Here is a 22,934-nt window from a genome sequence, read left to right as displayed (position 1 = left end):
CATGCTTGCCTTTATGATTGCCAATATACTATGAAAGTCATCCTGATACATAACTGGGTGGAAGAAAGTCACATAACAATCAACTAATGTGGAATAGAAAACTGAGTATCAGATCATGGCAAAAATATTGAGCATTGGAACAGTGGAAAAACGGGTGAAGTTCTGGACAGTCTAACCCACGAAACAAGCAGCACATATCCATCCTGGCTGTAATTTCCCTGGGATCCGAGAACTCCATCATCCACTCTTCCTGGAAGAATACCTTCCCAATGGCATAGGTGGTTCCATACACAGCCCCCACCTCATGGTGAGGAACCTTCCAGAAAAAAACCTTCCAGCTGCACGGCCCCTTTGGTCCTCACCGGTCAATGGTGGAAAACCATGCTCAAACCCAGTAGGCTCAGTCAATAATAAGGCCAGAGAAAGCATCCTTCTACAAAGACCCTGAGATGTGTTTCATTGCACACCTGGCCTGGTGTGCAGGACTCAAATGGGGCATCGGTTGTCCTGTTGGGGCTGCTGAATCCAAGGACTCATATTTATGTCTAGGAATTAGCTCTGTGAAACTTTGTTGGTAATGTTAAATAGCCTTATCTCACCTTTTAAAGGAGGGTAGTTACAGCCTTTGCTGTTTAGACTTCAAACACTTGGGAAGAAGATAGGGCCTACTTCTAGGCAATCAGATGCAATCTAAATGGAGAAAATGCTGTCTCCATGATGAAAGGAAGCCACTTGAGCTTGCTTTAACAGTCTTTAAACCCTCATACCCCACACACTACAGTACAGGGGAAGAGGGGGAAAGCAAAGAACAAAGTTGAGAACAAGGCAAAAAAAATAGGCCGGTGAACACTTTTGCAATCTTGAGATATTCTTGCTTCCCTGGTGATTAGTCATCCCTCTTCCAGAGGAGCAGCTGTGCACCAAACAAAACCCAGCCCTGAAGCCCAGCAGAGCCAGTGAGAGGTGGTCTCCCCTTCAGAAAGCTTTGGATGATAACCAGCAAGAACCCTATTTTAAAGCATAGAGGACTGAGTGTTCCCACAGGACTTGTGGATGGCACTGATGAGCCAGAAGGATGCATTTAACAGTTGCTTAAGTTCTGGCACCCACACATTTCCTTACAATAAAGCCCAACACAGGCAGCCTTCAGATGTTGTGTAAATATTGTCAGTACTCTGGCACAACTCCTTTAAATTTGTTTTGCACAATCCCCAGGAGTTTCATAAACACTAATTATCTCCTGATTCCTCTAAGTGAGCTGCGAGTGGTCTAAATATGAGGAAACTAAAGCAAAGTGAGGATTCACTGCTTCCCACCAGTGCATGGACAGAGGTGAGCAGGCTGAAGGAGCTTCGACCACCTCCCATGGAAGAGCCCACTACCTGCCACGAGAAGGTGGCAATTTACCCAAAGTCACTGTTGTTGCCAGCTCAGCTGTGTTTCTAGGATTGAGCAGCAGGGTAGCAGTTTGGAATTATGAGCTTCTTAATAGCCATGCAATTTAAATCTTCTTCTCCCCATAACGCTGTAGAGATCTTCAGTTTCAACATTGTGTCGTAAGCCATACCATCTGCTGAACACTTCAAGCTGTTTATGGAGTTCCTAGAAAATGAATCCTATCCCCAACTCCCTAGATATATCTTGCAGATATCTTCAAAGCAGTAACAGTACTACCAGTTCAGTCATGGCACAGGTATTTCGCCTTTGCATTTTGCCCCAACACATAACTAAACAGGCTGAAGCTATCACCTGGGTCCATTTTTCTCAAAGACTATTCTATCAATTTGTGTGCTTGCCAGGCATTATTAGTGCCAGAAAATATCAAAAGAACCAAGAGTACCACATAAATGAGGCTGGAGCCCAGAGAGTTTCCAGGTGAGTGCTACCTATGTGCAAAGTTTTTATGATTAATGGCTTTTGCAAAATAGGAGCAGTAAACCCCAGCACTGAAGGTACATTTGACTAGAAGTCACTTCGGTGCAGAGCACTCCTGTTTCCATCATCTGCTACTGAATCTACAGCTACGTGTTTTGCAAGGAATGATGGGCGTTAGAGATGAGCTGAGAGATTAAACTCAAAAGCATTTTATGGAAGATAACTGGACACGATATACCTGACAAAGAGAGGGACCTCAAGTCTTAATAATGTTTTCTCATCACCTAGAGAAGGATATTTACACAGATGGAGATTGGTGGACCATGACCAGATCCGTTTTTCTTCCCCTGTAATGCACAGACCATGCAAGGAGTCCTGCAAAACCATCACATCTCACAGCATGACACACTGCCCAACAAAGGAGGGATTTCAAAACCAACAGGGCACAGTTATAGTGCTGGAATTTCTGCATTTTAAAGGGAAATCAGCCTTCAATAGAGTTTTGGTTAGTTTCATACATTTTTCTTTTGACAGAAGAACCTATTGTTTTTTGCTAAGCCTTGGCAATTCCACAAGAGTTACCCATCCCTATTCTAGACAATAAAACAGTAACAAGCTGTCACTGATGGGGAACACACCCACAGCTCACACACCTCACAGGTGAGCTCCAGTGCCAACACTGCTGTATTTTAAACCAGCACTCTGAGAAAGTGTTCCCTTCAAGCTGAAACAGAATCCACGCATAAAAGTTTTCACACCAGCCTGTAGAAAGGCTGAGATATAACCTGGGTGCTGCTTTTGCAAAAGTCCTACAATATACCTTCAAATCCCTAAAGAGAATTTGGGCTTATCCAAGGCTCCACATTTGAGCTAATTGTTTTTGCTCTAAGGAAAATGCAATGAGAAATTTTCTGCCAACTTGCTCACTCATTTGCACCTGATCCCTTTCCTCCTGCAATCTCAGTGTTAGAGCAGCACTGCAAAAACTTTCAGCACCCGCAGCGAACAGGCAGATATGGCTGTGCCACCGAGGACTCCAAATAAGGCTGTGCAACAAAGCCAGCAGCTTGTTTGCAGAGTCTGGACAGCCAGTCCTATTTCAGCAGGAATCCCATTTTCCTCTGTATTTGCCAGTTGTCCATGACACAGCTGCAGACACCAGCCCATGACCTCTGCAGCCATGTTTCTCCACCAAGTGTGCATCTCGGCCCTTCCTCTTCTTCACATGATGGGAAAAACTCATGAAGGATTATCACTTATGGTCCTGCAATGTTAGTTAGGGATGTGTGTCTGCCATAACAGGTGGATTTTGCACCATTAATCTGGGTTGTAAGCTCTCTGATGAGAGGAGCATCCCCGTAACTTGAAGGGGAAACATGCTATGAAATACACCCAGTTCAGTTAATGGAGTGACTTAAATATTCCAGAGCAAAGAGTAATACGTAGTATTTCCACCTCTATTCCATACCACATAATTTGGCCTTTGTAGAGGTCTTACACAGAGATATAATTCCTTTTCTTTACTGAACATGTTACACCTAATATTACACCTAAAGTAAGCATGTGTAAAAGAAAGGGGATAAGCAGCTTCATCCTCACTGAAAGGCAAGATGACAGTAGTTTAATACCCTGCACAATTTATTTGGGCATCAAAATTCTGCAAACATTAACTGTGTTCTGACATGAATGCAGCAGGATTTAGGGCATGGGTCATGCATTTACTATGCTTGGCACAAAAAAAGTCTGCTCTTCAACAGCACCAGAAAGATACAAGATGAAGAGGTCAGGACAGTATGCATCAGATCCATCTCAGAGGCACAATGAGCCACTGAAGATAAAAAAAATCTGCATCCTGGATTTATAAATCATTGCTTTATGGTCAGTTTGAGAACACAGATTTCACTGCTGCTCCCAGCACTACTCTAAAATAAAGCAGCCTGTGCCAACACAGCAGGCAAATTTTGACTAAGTTTGTGAAAAAGCACATGCATGCCAGTCTGTTTTGTAACTCAGGTGGTTTATTGCACTGTACCTTACATATTGATTAAACACCTAAATTCTGCACTCAGGCAGTTAGCAAGCCTTACATTACTTGTGGCACACATTATACATGCCTCCACTCACATTTTACTCTGTGCTCCAGCATTAACGGGATTTTGGAAAAGGCACCAAGAGGAAGGAAGCAAATCCTGATGCACTATTATACAATAATGCAGCATGGCCCAGAGGAGGTCCAGCTACTGCAGGAAAACTGAGTTTTCATCTGTTCCAACCACACATCAATCTTTCAGTGAACAATACAAGCGTGGGCTGAAAAACCCTATTGCAGCTTTAGTCTGACACCTCAGGACATCGCTACATATTCTAGAGATGAACAAGGCACAGCATCCACTATTTTCATCTTTGAACCAAGTAACAGGAAAAATTTACACCATCTTAATTGAATGGTCTTAATTAGAGATTAAGTGGGAGAGGTGTTCAAGGCATGAAGAGCTGGGCTTTGACACTCCCTGATCTGAAGGCTACATTGGAAAAATCCTTAAGCTATAAAGCATGACCTCACATCTTCCTCTGAACCCAGCCTGTCTGGCAGTTGGACACCCAGATCTTGGTCTAGATAGGAATTAAAAATGAAGCAAAACCAAGGGAGAAAAATGTTAAGTTGGAGAGAGGTGTTTCTAAGCATTCATCCATTTGTCAAGGGTTACAATCTGAGCAGACAGCACCCTGCAGAGCAGTGGCTGAGCAGATGGCAGGGAGCTCCTGACCCAGAGAAGCCACCAAAACCAATTTCATCTCAGTGCAGCATGCAATCAAAGCAATAGCAACCTTCTCAGAGAGGTGCAAGAGACTGCTCTTGCTTCATTCTTCACTCCCTGCAAGCAGTAGTATTTAATGCTCAATGCTCACATGCCAGCTGAGAGCCTGAGGCATCACCATGACCAGGGCTCAACCTGGGCACAGCTGGGAAAGGAATCCTTTAGCAGCACAGACCCCAACAAGCCTTTTACACTGCACAGCCCAGCTCCAAGCAGAGAAGCCCTTGGTGCAAAGCTTCCAAACAAGCAGAGGGTGTTTTACACCTGCTGATTTTCCTCCCTGGAAATGCAAACGACCATACAGGCTGGCAGGCAAGTCTCCATCTTTAGAACAATTTGAGATGCTATTTGTTTTGCCTTTCCTGCAGGACACAAAGTGACATGTGGCTTGTAGCATTACACAGCCTTCAAAAGCTTCCCCACCATTGTAAATTAATCTCGAGGAGGGCAGAGCACACCGAAACAAATAGGCTTCTAAGCAGAAACGCTGCCTCTGGGGAAGTTACCTTGCCTACTTCTCTCCGCCTCCTCCATCTTACCCCTTCATAAAACTCAAATTCAAGTCCCAACAGGCACCACTTTTAATGTTGAGCTGCACAAAGGAGCAGGGTACACATGCTACTGAGCTCGCTACCCCAACTCCTCCCACATGTGTACCTCCTGTGCACCTCTTCACCCCAATTTCCAAGACATCAAATTAATGAAGACTAATGGGTACCCTCCAAACATGCCCCATAAGCTATTTGTGGAAAAGTATCACCTAATTTCCATATTAAAGGATCATTTTTCCCACCCTGAGCACATGAAGTTTAAGCAGACAGCACTGTGTGTCTGTTCCATTAAGTCATAGAAATCACCCCAAGCTCCAATTATAAATAGCACCAAATTGGGGCCCTGTTTTTCTTTCCCCTAAAAACAGCCAAATGTGCAAGATAGCTCTAGGTAGTCAGTTGTATAGCAACCAGAGGCTGCAAAGGCACAAATAAGTTCTCACAAAGCACCAGTCTACTCAAACAGAGTAAGCACAGTGACTAAGGACTGATGTTATCTTTGACAAGCATTTTATGACTAACTGTATCATGAGGTGAACAGAATCTGCTCCAAAGTCAACTGATACTGCTCAAACTCAAATCCAAGGCATCCTCAGACATCTCAGCATATGGAATAGGGGGAAAAAAAAACAAGACAAGCAAGGCTGATAAATAAGAGCTGAAATAAATTCACATTTGTCTAAGTAGCGACACTTGTCTAAATAAATTTATATTTGTCTAAGTAGTAACCATTCTTGCATTAGTAACCATTCTTGCACTTTGCAGAAGCAAAGAAGCTTAGCTTTCCCTTGCTTAGGGTCTGGAGAGACTGATGCACAGCAGATTTTCACCCTTAAATAGCTGTTGGCACCACTTTTAGGGCTGTCCTTCCACTTCAATATCATTTGGGGGTACTCACAGGGAACAAAACAACTTGGTCCTAGCCCTGCCTTGCCACACTCCAACTTCAGCCCACTTCCAACACTCTCAAACTGCCCCTGACTTTGCACTAAGGCAGAACAAGGCTGAAGCACAGGAGAGCCATTTCCTAGATTTTTCCTTAAATTACGCACACATCTCCTTGCCCTGAAGGCCCTCTGCTCCTTGGCTCATAGTCCCTGGCACAGGACTGGAATTAGCTGGCTGGTTCTGCCTCTTTCTGCTTGGAGTGGTGGGAATTTGCAATCTTACCCCAGTTATGGATCAACTCCACATTTAGCCACAGGAAAGAAAGTCTTTGCAATCAGTAACAACCTCATGATTTAGAGCACAAAGCCTTGTTTGACTAACAACCATCACAGAGCAGCCTGCATGCACCTTTTGGTAACACGCCAGATTCATATTTCTGTCATTTTCCCCCCATCTTGCATGTCCATATATCTATACTCATTTCATTAGCAAGTCGCCCCATCTAGTTATTTAGCTATTTGTCAGTGTGGCTGTCACTTAATTACCTCTGTCTACATGGATTGCTATTTATCTGTCTTGTTAGCAATGCACCATCCACCAAATACATTCTTCCCTTAACTATAAGCACTGATGTTATCTGTGAGCCTGACCTAGAGAGCAATGCTCTTAGAAAGACGAGCTGTTTCGAAGCACATGTTTCTGAATTTTACTGTCTCATTAAGAACTCACACTGACAGCACTCCAGGAAAGCCAGCGCCTTCAACTCCCCTGGACAAAGGAGCCCTACACCATGGGCATCACCCATCTCTACAGGGACACTGGGCTCATGGCCACAGTAACAGGGTCTGGCAGAGCTGTGCAAGTCACTAATCTATCACTCATCTCAAGCAACACAGATGGTTGAAAACATGTGAAGTAAGCTAATTTGGGGTCTCCTCCTCCTGTGCATCCCCTTCTTGCTGCACTTTTATCTCATGCATCTGCAGGATGGAGCAGGGCTGTATGTTTGACACTGCAAGGATGCCCCTTCCCTGCATGGTGTGGGAAGTAGCAGCCCCTCCAAAATATCACCCCCTGCAGTTGGTCATAACCCCACCTGCTGTCTTCACCTTTTACCTAGCCCTATTTGAAGGATTTTTGAAACCTCAGACTTATTCCTTAAATGAAAAGCTTTCTTGCTCCACTGCTTTTCCTTTTTCACCAAGTGGAAATCAAAGCCAAAGAGCATTTGAATTCCTCAAGTCCCAGAGCATTCAGCTGGATTCAGGAATACAAAGCACCTTTTAGTAATAAACTCACTGAAGACCACCTTGCACATCTCTACTTCTCTGCTGCCCATCTCTCCTCAAAGGCTCCCATGACAGAAGCATGATAGCAAGTGCCATGTGCCCCTGTGTGCAGATGCTGGCAGCCTTAAGGCTGCAAGCTAGATTCAGGGCACCAGTTGTGGTGAAATCCCACTCCCAACTCCAGGGAAGGGACCTGAAGCATTCCAGCAATCCAGAAGCATTCATTTGTATGGGTGCCAGATGCTCAGTGGGGAAGCAGCCCAGTGTCCACACAACCTGTTCAGAAAAATTTGCTTTAAAAAGGTAAACCCATGCTTGTGCTGCCTGCCTGGGGTGCTTTTGTCTGCTTGTTTCCCAAATGAGGGCCAACAGACCTGCTGGCCTTGGGCACCAGCTAAAGATTTGTGGACAGGCACTAGGGAGAGCCCAACTGCTTTCACCAGACTATTGCAGCTGTGGCCAGCCCACATCCCAGCTCCTGCACAGCTTCCACCCACAGAGCTGTGCACACAGCAGGTGAGCTCTGCAGACCTTGCTGTAATCCACTTGGAAGCACGCACCTCTGCAGAAACCAGTTCTTAACTCCTTGAAACACAGGTTATAAAACAGCACCCTTAAACCCAGCTCTAAGTCAGACCCAAGGTCCCTCCAGACAAGCACCCTGCCTCCAGCCAGGCCAACAGCCCACACCCAGGGGCATAATGGGCCCACACATCTTTCCCAGTGTTTTCCCAGCCTCCAGCTGTCTGTGGTTACAGCCTTGAGCTCACATGCACACCCCAGACATTTCAGCACAGACCTATTGTTGAAGTTGAGTCAATCAGTTATTCCACCCACATTTTCTTGGTGGCAACAACCAGCTGGATCACTACCTGCCAGCTTCCACACCAGCCTCACACTTGCAGGGCCATGCTATGAAACAAATCACATTTTCTAAGCACCTTTTCCTTTTGCCAGGTTATTCCCCCAGCCAGATTTGTCCCTGATGTGCTCCACAACACAGCCCCACATACATGGAGGACACCTTCAGCTGCTGGTGATGGTGCAACAGCTCCTTCCTTAAATACCAGCAGGTATTGACTTCAAGCCTCTCCTTGTGATCTCCAGAAGAGAAATGCCTCAAACAGAACAACTCCTAGAAATAACATCCCTTCACAAGCCAGTCCAACCCTCCAGGACAAGCTTAAGGGTCTAGAGGAGACACCAAAGGCCACGAGAACCAGTCTGCCACAGGGAAGGAGCCGCTGAGATCAAGGGCACAGCCAGTGTCTGAGGTTCTTACGAAGGTGGGAAATTCTCAGTGAAATAAATGCTAAGCATGAGCTTTAAGGTATGGAAAAGTGACAGTCTTCTCTAAGGAAGGCAAAGGAGTTAACGTGATCTTTCCTGAGAAGTTACATGCATGGGTGGAGGCTGAGAAAGAAAACCCTCAACCCTGGAACAGTGGAGCACTGCCAGCTGTGATGGGTTTACGATAAGCTCGAAAACATCCATAAGCATTCAACTTCAAAAGCAGGGAAAGGAGGACAGGAGCTGCACAGAGTCAAACGCCTGGGGCATCCCATTTTCAGTCAGCACAGAAGGCTATTTTTAGAAAACCTGTGTACACCTACAGGAGTGCTAAGGCTGGAAGGAATTCATTTTAATGGTCCCCTTCTTCACACCCCCTTGGAAGTGGCATTTCTACAAGAGCAGCCGCTCCACCCTTATCCCAAGGAAAGCTGCCTGCAACACCCCCCCCCCCCCCCCCCCCCCCTCCCCCCCCCCCCCCCCCCCCCCCCCCCCCCCCCCACCCCCCCCCCCCCCCCCCCCCCCCCCACCCCCCCCCCCCCCCCCCCCCCCCCCCCCCCCCCCCCCCCCCCCCCCCCCCCCCCCCCACCCCCCCCCCCCCCCCCCCCCCCCCCCCCCCCCCCCCCCAGACTCCTGCCAGCTTCCAGCTCCTGTGGCACTTTGCATTAGCCTGTGGGAAAAACCAGCCAGAATACCCAATGGAGACCTACAGCTATGGTCTGCCATGGGAGATGTGGAGCAGGTGGGAAAGCTGTTCATGGAAAGCAAGCACATGAGGCACCTGAACTGCAACTCCCGCACCGGTTGCTTCAGGGCAGATGAGTATCATAACCAAACTGACATATTCCAACACCGCATCGCATTAAATAACGGCCGACCCCAAGGGTTACAGCCTGAAGGCGCGCACAGTGCTCATGCCGAAGACAGTATTACAGCTGTCTATGGGCTGAAGGGTATGAGGAGGGTTATAGTTGGATTTTGGAGGTTCAGGTGTTGCACTTGGTCTTTTTGTCAACTCAGGACAAGTTACTATTAAGACAAAGGTGGTAAAATATGGAGTCAGGTGATCTACCCCACATTGCCATTTCCAAATGTCTGAACATAAATTGACCAAAGATAAGGGGAGACCTGGAGGACACAGGTGAACTGCACAGACAGCAGCAATGCCCAGGAGTGCATACAGCCTCGGTGACAGCTGCACCATCTCCTCAGGGTCTGACCATCCCCTTCCTCCTCCCTAGGCTGCCCCCAGAGAGCATGCAACAAGTGTTCGTCCACCTGGCCAGCAACAGAGAGCAAACAGCAGGATGCTACAGGTCTACATGAGATGTCACCTTTCACTCCAAGGAACCAACTACCTTACCTCCCAAAACACATGCTAAGTTGGTCAACTATCCTTTTGCTCCCCTACACATATGTTAGCTAAGTGATGGAGTGCCCAAAGTAAAAACATTTCCAAAAATGAACCAGTGCATACACTGACCTTGAAGGCTATGCTTCCAACCCTTATGTTCTCATATATGGATGGCTTGGATTGGATGGGATCTCAAAGACGTCCTAGTTCCAAACCCCCTGCCATGGGCAGGGATGCCACCCACTAGGCCAAGTTGCCCAGGGCCTTGTCCAACCTTGTCTTGAACACCTCCAGAAATGGGCATCTGCAACTTCTCTGGGCATCCTGTTCCATCACTGTCTGCCCATATAAAAATGTCTTTCCATCTTTATGTAAGTAATGTAAGTACTGAAAGGGCACAATGTCATCTCCCTGAAGCCTTTTCTTCAGGCTGAGCATCCCCAGCTCTCTCAGACTTTCTTCATAGGAGAAGTGCTCCAGCCCCTAATCATCTTCATGGCCCTTCTCTGGATCTGTTCTAATTTCTACAATATCAGGAGAAATCTCACTAGAGCCAGTAAAGCTGCACTCCATGCTCCAAAACCAATCCCAAACAATATGCTTTGCACTTTAAATTTGTGGAATTGCCAAGAGACCCAAAAATTTCCATTTTCCCTACCAATAAATTACTGTTGTAAGTTAATGAAGTTCAGAACATGTGTAGTCCAGTGTAGTCCATGTGTATATGAGTCCAGTAGTATATCAAGTTGTTGACAAGAGCTACCCACCCCAAATGGTTTGGGTTCATAGCCACCAGCTCAGATGCACTGGGAGGAGAGCTTATCCACGAGCTCTCCAGTATCACTGTGATAGCTTTTTTTAAAGGTAGTTTACCATTTCTGTAGCAACAGAACCACCAATTCCTCTGACTCTTGAAGTACAGTAGTGCAAGGTGTCACTGCTCCACCCCATGCCATCAACATTGCTCCCTGTGTTTCTAGTTTCCACAATTTCTACTATGAAAAAAAACACTCGCTGAAGAGCAAGTTACTGTTCTTTGTCCTTGCAGTCATTGAAGGTATAGGTACAGTGAAGGCAGAGGAGATAAATGAGGAATAGAAACCCATCTCCCCCCCCATCATCCCTCAAAACTGATCTGGGACCAACCCATCTTCCCCTCCCCACTGTCCCTTCCACCACAAAGGAGCAGGCCAATTTCTTCCCCTCCACATGACCAGGGAAACACCCTTCAGAAATTCCACCTATTTAAGACTGCAAAGAAAGCTTTTGTTAAAAAGTTTGGTAGCATCCCTTTAAGTGAGCATTGTGGTTTTGGCTCAGCATTTTCTTGTTTGCATGCTAGACACACACTTGGATGGCAGCATCATGTTTCCCAGCTGAACCCAACCACATCCCTGCACCTGCATAGCTAGGAGCAACATGAGAAGTCTTCAGCACGCAATTCAGATAGGGATCTCTCCAAGCAGCTTTATTGATGTTAATGGAGTTACTTGGGATTTACACTCACTTAAATCAGAGCACAGGTGGATGATAAATACTTGCAACTGGCAACAATATGGGAAGGCCAATTTCACTCCTGGTGTAATGCTGCTCATGTCAAAAGCCATGCACCAAGCAGCAGCTGTGTTCACACACCACCTTAATCATGCAAATCAGCTCATTGCAAATAAACCTGTATATTCACACAACATCCCTCAGTAGCTCCAGCAGAGATTGCACAGGTTCAGGACTCCACCCAAACAGATTATGTTGCAAGTTTATTGCTTTAAAATATTTTAAAGTGTTTAAGATAACATTTTCAGTGAACTTGGGCAAGCAATAGGCAGCCAACATTTGCTCATAGTTGTCTCATCCTTTGCAAATGATGTCACCTTTGGTGATAGATAATTCTGCACTGGTTGTTCGAAGCTACAGGAGTTGTTGGGCAAGGTACAACCCTAGCTGGCCTTCAAAAGTGGCCTGACAACCAGGCATCATGATGGACATAAATGCTTTCAACTTGAGGGACAGACAAGGATGAGCAAAGGGTTGTGGCATTCCTGTGCACACCACTGCCCTTCCTGCTCACCCTTGCCACACAGCTGACCAGAATCAGGATGCTTTTGCATTGGAGGCCTTTGCCTTGTCACCTTAGGGTTGGCAACCCACCTCCCTGCAGTCCCCAAGGACCTGACAAGTAGCAGCAGCATTTCAGTTTCATAAGCCTGTAATAAAACCTCATTTTCTTCCCTCTTCCCTGAACTTTTGTATGACCAGAGCAGCAAGAAAAACACCTTTCAGTGGGAATCATTAGGACACAAGGAGATAAGCAACAGTTAACCAAAGCCCTCCGAGACCAGTCATCAGGGGACCCTGGGGGTAATCATGACCTTGGCAGCAGAGGCAGGAAGAGGTGAGGGTCAGATACATGGGGGAAACGGCAAGTGTCCAAATTGCACCTTCCTCTCCTGGACACAAGTCCAAGCCTCACAGCAAGAGTCAGAACCACAGAAGTCAGTCAGGATCTGCCTGATTACATCTAATAGGGACAGCTAGGAACACATAGGAGCAGATTACAGAGATTATTGTAGTGGTCTTAAGCTATCAACACTCCCAAACACCAACACATAAATGGCAGGTGGCCTCATGTAAGGTGTCCTCCCTTCTCTGCCTGGCCACCAGGGTGTATTCACCCCCCAGGGGCCACTGCTCACACTCCCAGGGCTTAACCTCCCACCCTATTAATTGTTTGCCACCCTGCCATGACTAATCTGGTTTACAACCCGGAAAGCAGTAGGGAAAAGAATCTGATCAAAAGGACAATCCTCACAGCCAGAAAACAAGAAAGGGCTGTGTAGCCAGTTGTTCCAGGACACTTAATCCATCGAGCCTTTGCCTTTCTACCCTTGGGCTTAGGCTGAGTCAGTTGTGATTTGCTTAAAACCATGAGAATTCCCCCTCCTCAAAAAAAAAAGCCAGTTGTAAAGTTTGACAAGAAAGGAAAACCAGGGGCTCACAGTACACTTGTACATTATGATTCAGTAGCTAATGATCAGCCAATTGGCAGTTTTCCATCTGCAGCATCTCCATGCCTCTGAATGCCAAAGCAAACACTTCATTTTACCTAAAAAGCTTTGCATTCAGCTAGACGTATTTGTTCTTACGCTGACATTTACACTGCAGGTCCAGAACCACAGAGTCCCACAAGAACATTTATCTTTTGGAGCCAACTACTACAAAAGCACCAAAGTTGAGCCCTGTTGCAGTATCACTTGCCTACTGGGGGAAAAGGAGAGTCTGGGGCCCAAATACTTTTTCCCTGAGAGGAAGAAAATAGATGTATTGTCAGGCCAGTAGCAGTGGCCATGAAGCATCAGTCACTAAGGTTCTCACTCTTCTTTTACCTTTGAGGATAAACCAAATCACCCAGAGGAAATGTCCCATTCATAAACTGCTGAAGTACACCCAGTAGATGAGGATTTATTTCTATCCCCTAAATCCCAACTTGTATCACTTTGGGCCACTCACCAAGCCCTAAGATCCAGACTTGCTGAGACTTCTGTACTCCCAGGAGCTGAGAGATTCCCTTGGCTCCTGGATCTAACACAAGCTGAGCTCAACCTCTCTGCAGTGTTCCCCATGCTTTGGAAGTGATCCAATATCCCCTGGACTCAGAGGTTTTCCATTGGTTTTAGTGAGTTCTGGAGAAGGGCCTTAAAGATGTTTCTTTTTTTTTTTTCCTCCCCCCTGCAGCTTAGCAGAAGTCAGAGCCACTTTGCCTGCAGTTTTACGAGAGGCAGCTGGTGAAAGGTTAGATAACCAGACAACATAGCCAAGCTCAGGGGAGTCTAAAGAAACCCCTATTTGTGGGCTTTCATGCCAAGTTATTGCTTACAACCTTCTTTTTTCAGGAAAGGGCTGTCTATTAAGCCAGAAGTTCCTTTCCACTCTATCTGATGATCAAGTACCTTTTACAAGGAAACTCAAAGGTACCAACCAGATGTACAAACTATCTGCATCTTAACAGCAAGTTCGGGGGGGGGGGGGGGGGGGGGCAATAAACCACTTCAGAAGCATCAAGTAGGAAAACTGCCTAGCTTGCAAAGTGGGATCAGTCTTTCTTCACTTGCAACCTTCAGGATCACATTCATCTTGAGCCTGCTTTTCACTGAAGATTGGACAACGATCTGAGATAAGTAGGTTGCACTCTTAGTTGAGATGCTTTCCTGGCTCAGCAGGAAACACAAACACCTCATAACCTCCCCAGAACCCCTTCTGATTCCTTAGCAGTGTGATGGAAAAATGCACAGCACCTCTATACACAGAGCAGGCAGAATTTTAGGATTCTCAAAGCAATGATGCCCACTAGCCTGAAGAGGTAATGTTTTCCAGCAGCTTCCTATAGGAAGAGCCCCTACTGTTTTCCCAAGAGAAAACTCTTATGGAAATAATCTACTCTACAAAGCAACAAACTATTTTGGGTACCTTTTCAGGGAAGACACTCAAAGCCCATTCTGAAAATTGGTTATAGAGTCTACATTTGGCACATTGTAGGATAAAAGTGGGGGAATTCAAAGCCCGTATAGGCATCTTACACAGATGCTCTCACTGAGAAAAACAGTAACTTGAAGAAAAATAAACAAAATGGGATGAAATGCCAGGCAAGAGATCATCTCACATGAATTCTTTATCAAACTGAATCCTCTTTTCTGAATGACGAGATGTCAAATGGGACACCAGAGATAGTTAGCAAGGCCTTTTCTACAACTTCCTCCACCTTCTGGACAGGCTCACACTCTCCAATGTAACAGGGAGAGATTTAGAAGAACTTACTCTAGGAGTTGCAGGCCACTTGAAAAACCTGCCCTAACACAAGTCTATTATTGTACACCCTGTTTACTTAAATTCATTCCACAGCCTGGGAGACTTTGCACAAGGAAATTTACAGCTCAAGTTAATAGAGCAAAATGTAAAACTGCTGGCTTTTGGCTGAGGCTGTGAGCAAAGGACAGGCACAGGTTGTGACTGGGGTGTTTTCACAGGGCCACTGACACAGAATGTGTTTTCAGGGAGTATTTATTTTAAATAAGGAAAGTTATACAGCTTGAGAAAATTATTGGGAAGGAAATTAAATCTCGTTCTGTTGCTCTTCCGTCTCACCTTGACACTTGCTGTTCTCCTCCCTCCCCAGGGCTTGGTTAGGGCAGGTTTCACTCGCAGAAAATTGCCTTCCTCATGCATACTGATTTACAACCAGCCCATGGACGAGCTTTCTACACATTTCAGGGGAGAAGGGCAAGCAAGACCCATTCCTCCCCTACCTTGACCCCAGGATGGGGTTCAGGAGGACAGGGATATGTGGCATTAGGTGGAGGTTGCATCCCATCCTGAGAAACCCACAAAGACAGGACCCCTCCCAAGCAAAACTACCCTCAGTTCATGGGTGGGAGGGGAGCAGCTTTCTCCCCAAGCTCCTCCAGAAGCTGAGCCGATGCTACTCCAGCTTGGGAGCAGCTCAGTTTGGGAAGCCGTGGCCCCAGCAGCACTGTTGGCAGAGATCAGCATTCCTTCTTCCAGCCCAGGCACAGCTCAGCCACACGGGGCCAGCACAGCCTGTTCCTCTCCTGCCCCAGACCTCCCCACCCTGGTGAGCCAAACAAGAAACATCAGCACCAGCTGCACAAGCAGCCATGCAGCAGGGTCCTCTGGTGCAGCCAAGCCAGTATTTACAGGCAATTTTATTATTTTCCATCTTAGCAAGAGTTTCCTCCCTACCTCCCAGTGATATTTCCAAGGGCTCCCAGCATAGACTTGGACACTGGGCCCAGTTGCTGTCACACTGGTTCTAGAGGGTGGGAATGACAAAGTATAAGGCCACGAGGAGCCATCTGAGGCAACACCTCTCCAGTTTCCTCCAGGCACAGACACCCATGCAACTCTCCATCCCAAAGGGCCCATAGAATACCCACTTCCTCCTGCTGCATCCAACACACCACAAAATACTTAATTCCTCACATTGCTAAAAGTTTGAAATTCAAGAGCCTCAAGATGCACCCTGCAATTACCGCTTGGCACATTCATAGCACATATCCCCTTAGCAAGCAGATCACAAGGATCCCATGACCACCACTGCCACCTAAAAACTCAGCAGCAATCAGGCTAAAAAGTCTGAGTAAAGTCCTTGCAGCAATGCATTGGCAGGCTCACTTGCCTACCCCACCCCACAAAACCAGGGGTCTGAGCAAACAGTGAAGTGCTGCAGCAGGACCTGCAGCCCACAGAGCAGGTTCAGCCAACCCCAAATGCTCAAATCATTGCTCTTCTGCATTTTGCCTTCCAGAATTTCCTCCTCCCACAGGTAAAAATCCTGACTGAGACCTTCAGCAGGTGGCAGGCAGCACATTTCCCTTCCCATCAACACAACAGCAGCAGGACACTGATTCAGCAGCTACTTGCCATGGTTCAACTGGAACTAAACAAGCAAAACCCCAAAATAGCAGCTTCATAGGCTCCCCAGCCCCAAAGGGCTCAATATCAGGTTTATCTGTCACAGATGAAGTTTATTCAGTGAGCAGCTTTTTTTATTTATGATGCTGTCTAGAAACCAGGAGGAAAACAACAGCTTTAAATTGATATTTCAGGATGGACAGAGGCAAGTTGAAGATTGCAGGGAAAAAGGCTCCCGCCTACTGAACAAAGCATCTCAGGCTTGCCATCCTTTTCTGATGGAATGTCCTGCTGCATTGATCCATGGTTACCCAGAACCTCTTTTCCTAGTGGGTGTTAATTCAGCTCACTTCTATATTGAGACCAAAAATGGGACAGATATTTGCCCTGTGGATAAAACATCCCAAAAAGTAAGGCTGTGCTTGAACTGGTGTGAATTTCATAGGAGGAAAGCCATACTTCTCACCAAAAAGATCTGTGCTCTATCTCAGGGTTTTTCCACTGACAGCCCACAGCCACATTTGAAGTAACAGCTCGCCCTGAGGTTTACATCTGAAGGCAGGTTTGCTGTTAGATTGAGCAAGAGGTCTTGTGGGAGAGTTATCATGCTTTCTCTGACCAACTCATAAAACAAACCACACTTATGAGCATAGCTACTCCCTCCTGTGCACCATTAGTTTCTGCTGTCATCAGCAGGCACAGACAGCAGTTAGGATCTTTTGACGCCTCAGCTTGTGTCCTTCAACAAGCAAAGTCATTCAAGGTTTCTTGGTCTTTCAACATTTGTCACCTTCTTTGGAAGGCAGGAGACAGCAGCATCTTGGAGACTCAAACAATAGGTTACAGTTTTTTTCAGAGCACTTGAAACCCGGTGAGTAATTAACTGACACCCTTAGGTGTTATTAATCCCACTAAACATGGGAGGAAACCTAGAAAGGAAACCAGACAAACCCTTGGATCCACTCCAGTTTGCCTCGGAGCAAAGCTTGGCTTGGAAGAGCAGCACTGCTCGCCTGGGGCCCCACAAGAAGTCCATATCAGAGGGAAGAGGGCTGCAACTTCCCTGTCTGCAAGATAGCAGGTACTTCCCCGGCCCACAGCGAGGTGCAAGGCAGGGATGGAGCCGCAGCAGCCCCAAGGGGAGGCTGCCCTGCAGCCTTCAGCAGCAGTACCCAACCTGCCTGCAGCACTGCGAAGCCTCTGAGATCTCATTTCAGTGCTAACTTGTGTGTCAGCACATCCCAGCAAGCTGGCTTTGTTACAGGTAGACAACTTATCCTCTGCTCCCCCTCCTAAACAGATTAGGGAGCAGTCCGCTCTTCCTGAGGGACCACCAGGCCAGGCACAACAGCACAGTCTATGGCAGGGCCCTTTTGCTGTTTTACCTCCCCAGGTTCTCCATATTCCCTATCTCTCCACCACCAGTGAAGCTCCAGTCATTAAATCCTCAGAGCTCATCAGCACTAGAGAAGCACTGCTCAGTTGTTAGCACTCAAATCCTTCCTGGTCCCCAGAGACTGAGGTCTCAAGTACAGACCACAGGCACATGGCAGATACCACACTCCCCTCCTAGCCCCAGGAGAAGACCATTTTCTCCCTTTTAAATTAGCACAGCTACCACCTTCCCCTCCAGGTGACCTCTAACACCCAGCCAGGTTCCTGGTTGAAGTGGCAGCCATAGCTAGGATTTGGTATTTGGTATCCCCCCATAAGGCCAGCCTCCAGCATACCCACGCAGTACATGATGGTTTAGGAGGGAAGCACAGCTTGTTTCAGCATCCCAGCTAAAAGACAGTCCTCTGGGCCCAAGCCCCAGCTCTCAGGCCAGCAGACACCAGTGGTTCACCCATCACAAGGCTTTGGGCATCACTGACCCTCACATGGGACCTCACACAGCTTGTTTTTGGATGGGGTGCTGTCTGTGGGTTACTCCAAGAAACCTGGCTAATTTTCCAGCCTGTTTTGGTCTGTGGCAATTGGATCCACAACCTCCGCACAGGCTATAGAGCCAGCCTCACCAGGCAGCCACCCCTTCCACCGATGGCTACGGAGATAGGACACCAGGCTAGAACAGACAGCTCACACCATTCCTCCAGGGAAGCACCACACCTGCACGCTCCTGTGATGCAAGACCCAGCAGAAGGTGCTGTGAAAGATAAGAGCATGTGGGAGCCCTCAGCTTTCCTCGTTCTTTCCCACTGCTCATGTTTCAGCAATTGGACTCTGCTAGCCCCATCCCTTCCCCGGAGCAGGCCCACAGCAAGGCCAGGTGCCTGCTAGAGGCTGCCCTAGCCTCTCAGTCCCTTGGGCCCCGCAGCCTGAACGGGCTTCTTCCTGGGGCCATCTAGTGGCATATTTTAATATAGTTCTTCAAACACAAGCATGCTCAGCTGGAGTTTATGCAAACACAGCTCTATGAGAGCCTGGGGTACATCCGAGAGCAAACCTGGCTCTCCAGCACAGCCATCGCCTCCAGCAGCAGCGCCCCAGCTGCCTCACCAGCACCACTGGCAGACCAGGAACAGCACACGCTCCCCCTTTCTCCTCTATTTATCATCTCTAGAGACAAAGCACACAAGACTTCTTAGTCCAAAAGATGCTCTCACCAAGAAACCAGGCTGACAGATGAGGCCATCACTCAGCCAAGTCAGACAGACCAGGACTGCTAGCTCCAAGGTGTTGCCTCCTCAAAGTTAGGAACAACACCTACAACTCTGGGCCTCTACATCCATTCTTCTGTTAAAGCAGCGATTTTTTTCCAATTACATTTTGTTCAATTTATATATAGCTGTTTCTCTTCACTGAGCCAAGTGTCAAAAAAATCTCCTTTTGCCTGAAGCAGATTTATGTTGAACAAGATATTCCTGCATAAGTCTAGGAAAAAAACATCCCCCCATCCAGATGAGGCTACCCCAATATGAGATCAGTGAAATTCTGATGGCTTTCCTCCACACTACAGCAAAGCAAAGGGCTGATGCCCATAAACCCTGGCCCCAAGAGCAGCCAGCCCCAGCAGACTAAGTGACACAAGTCAGGAGGGAGAGGGCAGCCCTGCCCCTGAGCAATGAGGAACTCCACAGCTCTCCCCCAGTGAGATGTCAGCAGGGACTGGAGGTTATTTGCAGAGTGCTCCTGGGCAACTGCATCACTGAGCACAGGAGACTGATTTCTGAGCCCTGAAGTAGCCAGGGCTGTGATCTTGGCCTCCTCCCCTTGCTTTGTTCCCTGCCTCAGTGCCATTGTAGAGGCCACAAAGCTAATTGCTGCTGGTAAACCATGCAGCTGGCTCTTCAACCCTCAGTAGTGAGACATAAGCTCCATCCTCCCCACCTGCTGTTCACCCTCATCATGTGGCCTGATAGGTTACCAGTAAGTCATCAGGAGGCCAGCATTTATGCAAGGGATGGGGGACAGGTGTGCTGTTCCTTCCCCATGCCCTTCTGGAAGGAAAAAAGGCTTCCAATGTGGATGTAACATTAATTTTGCTTCTAGTTTTCACTGAATTGCAGAATTATACTATTGGGAACATAAGCATTTTCCTAGAGGGCTGTGTTTCACTCCCACACACATCACATTTTCTAACAAATGAAGAATTAATCCAGACCATTTGCTCCTTCTGGAAGATAGGTATTTCCTCAGTGATCAAGGATCTGGTATTGCCATTGCCTTGTAGCAAAGATGAGCCAGCTAGTTCTGAAGATTAAATTCTTAAATTTGAGACTATTCCTGGAATACACCAAGAGCTACACATGGTTATTGAAGCCCTGCTTTTCCCACGTTGTGTCCAAGTAGCTAATGTGAGCTACAGGGAGTGCTACAGCATGCACCATCCATGTACCTACACACCAGTCCAACACTCCTGACCTTTGAAGGGTACCTACTCTTGTTGAGGTTGATTTTACCCATCCCTTTCCAGTATCAGACAACAGGTTAATTGGATGGAGCTAGGATCAGCTTGAAGATCTCTGGTTTGGGGCAGGCCTTCTCCCATTTCCAAGTGACAGAAGTTTGGTCTAGGCTGCTTGAACTGGGTCTTCCAGATGAAATAGGCTTCATGTTCCCCAATCAATACTATCTCAGTGATCCCCATACCCAAGACAAGAGTAGTCTGTATAACAAAGCCTAAAGAACAAGACCTGCCTTGTCCTGGAGTGCTGTTGGACATAGCCAAGGGGACAGAATATATCCCACATAGTGTTTCTGTTCATCTTGGACCCATTAAAGGCAAACACCCTCAAGACCCAGCAGGAAGGGCCCCAGCTAAAGCCTTTGCCCTTCTATTTGCCATTCAGGCCTACTTGCAGCTGAAGACTCATGCATTTGTGAAAGCTCCTACAGCCAGACAGCCACACTGCCAGCAGGAAAGGAGACTTTCTGAAAATCCACAACTCCTAACACAACCAACAGCCTGCACAACACCAGCTTCTACTGGTAGGAGGAGAGCTGCACACACTAAGTAATCTTATGCTCAGCACAGAGAGCTGAGCAAAAAAACTTAGCCAAGGTCATGGAGACCAGTCTTCACTCCACTCCCTGCTGCTTTTCAACTGCCTAATCTTTAGATCAAAGATAACAGCATTTTCACATACACCACTGTTTTTCTGCAGTGCTAGAAGAGGAAAGCCTCATGGAGAAACCAGGAGCTCTCATGGTTATTTTCCCCCATACTCTGCAAAGCCAGGACAGGGAGCTGGCTGCCCAGTTTCACAGGACATTGAGCACACTACAATGAGGAGGAGGAAACTGAGGCCACCAGGCCCATCACCCCAGTGCAGTGACAATCCAAAGTGAACAGCCCAAGTTTCAGTCCAGCTTTGGAGCCCTTGAGTCACATGGCTGCTCTCACACAGCTTTCTCTAGCACAAGAAACTTATTGTGACTCAGTTCCCAAGCCATTTTTTATTTTTTTTTAAGTTAACCCTCCTGTTGTGGAATAGGTTGATGACACAGGGAAACCCACCCATAAAGAGGCAAACAAGAATATCCAGCAACAGTTTAAAGCTACAACAGGGGAATAGCTGGGCTTAAAAACATACACCATAAAATCAGACAGACCCATCCCACCTTTCTCTCCACACCCATCCAAGTTTTATTCCCTCTGCCACATTAATTCTCTAGATGGGGCAAAAGGCTGCTTTCAAGTTGAAAGAACATAGGTTAAGACTCTGTCCATCACAATTTCCTGGGAACAATTTTTCAAAATGAGTATGGAAATGGAGTGTTTCTACTCCATTTCAGACCAAAAATATCATGGTATTGAGTAACATAAGCTCCCATCCCAAAAACTACCCTATTCCTGCATACTGGTTACTGACAGTTGTCCTAGGGAACACACAGCCCCAGGTGGCACTGGTTATCAGCAGAATACTGTCCCAGACTGGCTGGGTGTGCCTTGCCTGAAATGGGAAACTACACATTGATGCTTTACCTGACTGAGGTCCTTGAAAATAAGGAAACACCACCAGTAGTTTTGGGGCTTCTCACATAAGAAAGCAGGTGTTGAACAGACCAGCCAGGCTGGCAGATGAAGGCAGGATGACAAAAGGCTGCCAGGCCACCTAGAGGGAGTGTGGCACTTGTTTATCAAGTTCCTTCCCCTCCAGCTACACTCCTAACTCTCAGTCTTTGCCACACTCACCCCTGGGTTTCAACATCCTCCCCAAATGCAGGCCGCCCCCTTTGTTCCCCAGCCAAGGGGCTCCAAAAATCAAAGAGCACAACAGACTGATTACACAGGACCCAGCATACACCTCGAGACATTTTACATCCACTTTCAGGGCACCGTGGATTGCCTGCAAGCTCTCTGCAAGGACACATTGGCACCTGGGGAAAAAAACACATTAGGCTCACTTAGACCTACCTCAAATCCCACAGACAGGTCTAGTAGAGCCCCAGCAGGGAGAATAACCTAGGTAGGTGCACATCCACCACAGTTACACGCCTGAAAACCAAGGCCCCCTTCTATTTTGTCTGAAGGGTGCTCACAGCCACAAGACAGAAACCAGCAGACACAATCCCTGAAGCCCTCCAAGGACTAAGGAACACATTTTCAACACATGCTGGACTTTCTCCATGAAAAAATCCACCTCATAGCTCCCAAGGAGCAGCCAAGAAGCCATACAGCATCTACCGCCAGCACCTCATCTACATCAAGTCCCTTTTTCTTCCCCCATAGCCTCCTACCTCCACAGGGAATCCATTGCAGGTCCTCTCAGCAGCCTCTTGCAACTTGCAGCTCCTCCAACACCACCACCTTTAGGAAAAAACCCTTCCTTCCCCAAGCCAAGCTTATAAACCCTGCAGTCCCAGCAACTCCACACCTTAATTTTGATTCTACCAGGACCAGCTGGGTCCCTCAGCTGATACTGGATAACAGCTGTCACTTTTGCAAAGCCTGGGTCTGCAGCACACGGGTGGCACTGGGCTGAGCAGGTGGCATTAG

The 22,934-nt window shown here is 47.2% G+C and overlaps 1 protein-coding gene across 1 annotated transcript in view; it reads right to left on the bottom strand.

Moving 5' to 3' along the window:
* TBX5 (T-box transcription factor 5) overlaps window positions 1-22,732 on the bottom strand; it is a 126,023-nt gene extending 103,291 nt beyond the window's left edge. Inside the window, exon 1 of the mRNA XM_040577372.1 lies at window positions 22,676-22,732. The gene's annotated coding sequence lies outside the window, so the exon portion shown is untranslated. The remainder of the gene's footprint in view (window positions 1-22,675) is intronic.
* Between the last annotated feature and the right edge of the window lie 202 nt (window positions 22,733-22,934).

Source organism: Cygnus olor, chromosome 17 (assembly GCF_009769625.2).
Source record: "Cygnus olor isolate bCygOlo1 chromosome 17, bCygOlo1.pri.v2, whole genome shotgun sequence".
NCBI lineage: Eukaryota > Metazoa > Chordata > Aves > Anseriformes > Anatidae > Cygnus > Cygnus olor.
This window is presented reverse-complemented; position numbering and strand designations above follow the sequence as displayed.